This window comes from Morone saxatilis, unplaced genomic scaffold (assembly GCF_004916995.1).
Source record: "Morone saxatilis isolate NCDOM2014 unplaced genomic scaffold, NCSU_SB_2.0 Contig21, whole genome shotgun sequence".
NCBI classification, from domain to species: Eukaryota; Metazoa; Chordata; class Actinopteri; family Moronidae; genus Morone; species Morone saxatilis.
Window position 1 is genome coordinate 10,361,455 of NW_023339774.1, and position 4,757 is coordinate 10,366,211.

Here is a 4,757-nt window from a genome sequence, read left to right on the forward strand (position 1 = left end):
TTTCAGGGCATGTCACGCGTGAAAAAAGGAAAATACCAAGTGTGGAAATAGGTTGTCTGAACAACTTCCCTTCACTGGCAGAGCAGTGCGCCCTTCAGACTGACGGAAACATCTCCTTCGAGACCCGTCTGTCTCAGGATGCCAACAAGCATGGCACGATACTCCTAACCTATAAACAACCAGACAACTTGAGAGACAAGTTATTTACTAAATTAAATTAACGGTGAGTGAAAAAGAGACACACTGAATTAGCAGTGCACCTGCCGCTATTCACTCTGGTCTTAGCCGGAGATACGGAATAATTTCCGACAGGCTCTTTTCCAGGATCTTGGAGACAGAGCTCAACAATTTCTTTAAACACGAACGCTAGCAATTTCAAGTTGAAGCGAGTTTGGACAAATTTACAGTTCTAGTCACCAATGGTTGGACATTGAGGGTGGGGGAGGGGGGGGGCTCTAGCAGAGGGGGTTGGGGTCTCCCTCTTTGCGGAGCAGGGCTTGCCTGGTTCAGTATCTGGCGTCGGATCACTTTGATGGTTGTCAGAAATCATGAATCTGTCCTTTCGGGGCAGAATGCTCCTGCTGCGGCTTCACTAGTGTGTCAGTTGTGATTGACAAGCAAGGAAGATTGCCGAGAAATCCTTTTTTGTATTTTTTAGATAGTTAATTATTGATGACGAGATAATAGTATCAGTTATTCCCACCTCTCTGCATTATTCATGGTAATTTGATCACTTCAGCACTGATTAGTGACCTTTAGCTTGTAGCGGCACTACCTTTAGCCAGCTGTGCTGTGTGTTTTGCACTGATATTGGCAGTCCAAAAGTCTGTATTGGCATAATATTAGTGGCACCCTGCCAGGTTTACTGCAGCCTTTGAGAGAGGTCTTCATAATGGTTCTGTGCCGCTGTGCCTCTGTGCTTGCTACTGTATGTCAATAATGGCCATGTTCATCTCATGTTCTTTTTTTCTACATGTTATACTTTGCATTGGCTGGTTATCTCCGTTTAACATCATTAGCTTTGAGATTTACCTTGTGGACGCGCTGGTCACATGACTCTGGGGAAGGAACTTATTTCCTTGTAAAGATTTCAGTTGCGCAGCAGTCAGCAGGTTAATACCATGTTTACTGTTTTGCACTGTGTGCATTAGTTATTGATAGTTTGTGAAATTCAAACAGGCACGGCATGCATAGACATCAATAGACGGCACATGGAAAATGTTGTTAGACTCAAAACAGCACTGTCGTTGGATACACATTTGTTCTTCGCAGCATACACAAATGTCAGTGCTACCATAAATCCATGCAGAATTGGAAGTTGTTTTTTCCATTTCTCAGAAGGTTAACAGTACTGCCTCCTTTGTAATGTAAGCCCCATGTCAAACCATGCGGTTGTTTCAGCACTGCTGAATGAATAGGGCCGCTATCAAAGAGGACAGAATTACATTTTCTCCCTGTGTGTAGTCAGACTTTATCGGTGGCTCGTGTGTAGGCTTTACTGTCTCTGTGTCTGTTTGCTGTGAGGTAAACACAGGTCTGTATGTCAGCGTCGGTAGTTTCTGTAAAGTGTGTAAAGATTTTAGGTATGCCAGCCTCTCATAAAAGGACTTTATTGTTTTAATGCTTATGGACTTTAAACTTTTCCGTTAGTGGATTCTGAACAATGCACATTGTCAGAAAGTAGCAGTTGGCTTTAGATCCACTAGTCGCTACGCAGGTGTTGAAATGAAAGGAAATAGATACATATGGACAAACACATGGCCTGTACTTGTGGGGAACAGCTTGCAGTGACGCCAGCAGTTATGGGGTTGTGGTTGGAATGAAATTACACAGAAATATCATGAACACACTCTCTTAACAGTGTATTTAATTGAAAAATGGTTCCAGTAGACAAAATCCAATTTAACAAAAGAGCATAGAAGGCTTACAGAAGCTACATAGTGCTTTCTCTCAATGACCCTCAGTAGTTATCTGCTGACAAAGATCCACTGTAGTAACTGTGTCTCTTCAGACAGAAGGTCTCCACATGATATGGATAATATTATGTTTTATGTTCATGAGGATAGATTTACTCTTTAGGGTTTAAAAGAGAGCAGCGTATCACCTAACCGTTATATTTCTCATCTTTCATGCAAATGGAAACCTCACCACCCTTGTCGCCATCACATGTTCACTCCAGTAAACAAGCACATGAAGCTATTCTCACACGAAGTACAGTAGGTTGGTTCAGATGCAAAATCCTGGAACCCTGGAGAACTGCTGCAGTGCATTACATATGCTGCAGTCAGCTCAGGCTATTTCTGTTGCCTCCAGTCAGCCGGCCAAGAGGCAGCCCTGCCCATTTCGGACCAGCCCTGCAGGTTAATCCACTGGGGCCTTGTCGTCTTAATCATATTTCTGGACTCTCATTTTAAGTACATTTAGCTCTACCCAGGCACTATGGATTCATTGCAATCTGGCACATATAGTTAACAAGAAAGATAATGAATTAACAGAAACATGGCAAGTCAAAGGAACAAAGGGAGAAAGGTTAGCTTCATTGTTCTGCAGTAGATTGACCTTCACTGAGAGCTTATTTACGCACTCCTTTTTCACATTATTGCTTACCTTTGCCAAAAAGAAAATGATGTTCTATTTGAGTTCAAGAACATATTATACAATATACACAGGTGGGAAATCCCCCAGTGCAAGAGCACTACTGTATTCATTTGTCTTCTAGATGTATGACTTTAGCTAACATACTAATACTAATGCAGTGTGTACAGGAGCCTGATAAATGGTTAGTATGCTTACAGCATTCTTCATCAGTAAAGATTTTAATTACTGCCCAGAATTGCTGACCAATGCACATTTTATGGTTTATGGGTTACTCTTATAGCGGCGGTGTTGGCTAGGGCAACAGTGAAACCCCAGAAATACAGCAGACAATGAAATGTTTGGTGCATGGGATTACGTTTCATAGGTTAAAATCTATGAGATAGGAACTACGGGAAAGCTGTACAGTGTCTTTGCAAATTAGAGTCCATCTGGAAATAGCCTGAATATTGAAAAACATTTAAAATGGTTGGTTTTGTCCAGTTAAGCAAACAAATAACGCTTTGTCTTTAACCCATAGGCATCGGACAGAAACAGGAGCTGTGCAGGGGCAGTGGGTAAGACGAAAAGAAGAAAAGGATCAGGAGCTGTTTAAAAATGGCATTATGCTCATTTAGCTAAACTGTTTCCAGGTGTTGTGCTATGCTGCGCTTCGCTATGCTGCCTTCTAATAGACATGTGCACAGGCTGAGACTGAAGGAGCAATCCACTAATTTGATGGATGGGAATAGGATAAACTGTGAACTGAGAAAGTCCAGAAGGAAAGAGTGGGGAGACTAATGAAAAAATGCATGCCGTGGAACGTTGTGCAGAGCCGCGTGTGACCAGAAACTATAGAGAAAATAATTGTTTAACAACAACAATATTGCTATAAATTAGTTTGTGAATAAACCAATTAAAATCAAATGAAATTGTGTTTTTGGAGGCCCAGTAAATTGCCGGATAATGTTGTAAGAGCACAGTATCACATTAAGAAGGGAGTATTACATGTTGAGGAATTCGGGACTGATTTTGTGCCACTGATAAGACAGACTGCAACACGATGTCTCGAGTTAACGCACTCTTATTTCTCTTCTCTTAGAAGGCTATCAGTCGATTTCCCCATCATTATCATTAGTTCAAGATGTGCCACGTAATTAAATGCTGTATTAATACAGATTAATTTCATTCACCCACTGTTAGAAATGTGTATTTACAGGGAGAGGAGAGCGAGACGACGGGAGAGAACAGGAGCCGGAGAGGAGGGTTAATTGCTAGAGGAGAACTGGGGAGCAGAATGTGAGGGAGACGAGCAAGTGTATGTGATCAAGTCGAGACTGTGTTTATTAGCAGAGGAAGAAAAAGGATGAGAGTGTAAACAAAGGAGCTGGAGACGGAGGGAAGGGGGAGATGAATAGATGCGGGAGGGTGGGATGGGGCGGGAAGACTATTAGAAGGATGGAGGGATAGATAGATGAACAAATACGTGGAATGGATGTGTACAGAGACACTGACTTCTGCCTCACGCTGATACCACAGACTGAATTGATGTGATACCTCTCTCTCTCTCTCTCTCGTCTGTGGGAATTCTCTGACCCAGTTAGCTCCTCCACCAGGCAGCAGCAGAGTTATTTTTACATATTAACAGGAGACAATAGTTTGTCCTCTGCGCGTCCTCCCCTCATCCTTATGCTTCCTTCCGCTCTTCTCCCCCTCCATCTTTGCTGTTCCCAATCCTTTCCTCTCCTACCGTCCCGTGCTTCTTCCCTCCCTTTTTCTATATTCGTCTCTACTGGCTTTGATCGTTTGTCCTCCTTTAGGGATTTAAAGGTTCATCAACTCCATGCTTTGTCTGGTTCAGTACTGTCACAATAAGTTCTGCAGAATCACAGACAAACAAAAGCAAATCATAAAATGAATTTTGATGACAGGTTTTTAAATATAATATATTATAAATAAATATAAAATATAAGAATTAAGATTATAAATTTGGGGCTTGACTTTATTTGGGGTTGTCATACGTGGTGCAGTGTGGCTAATTCTCTGTTATAACTAGAAAAATGCAAATGCACATGCAGTATGATCTAACATAACATATAAGAAGATATACCTGTCTTAACACAGGAGCTACTTTAGGTGATGAAATGGTTTTAAAACGCTTTCAGACATTTTTCAGTTCCCCC

The 4,757-nt window shown here is 41.7% G+C and overlaps 1 protein-coding gene across 5 annotated transcripts in view; it reads left to right on the forward strand.

Annotated features, from left to right (window-relative positions):
• The window catches only part of strbp (spermatid perinuclear RNA binding protein), a 73,145-nt gene that overhangs the window by 11,404 nt on the left and 56,984 nt on the right, over positions 1-4,757 (forward strand). Inside the window, exon 2 of one of the 5 annotated variants that reach the window (XM_035668612.1) lies at positions 3,116-3,152. The exons of the other annotated variants lie outside the window; for them this stretch is intronic. The gene's annotated coding sequence lies outside the window, so the exon portion shown is untranslated. The remainder of the gene's footprint in view (positions 1-3,115; positions 3,153-4,757) is intronic. 5 annotated transcript variants of the gene reach the window in all.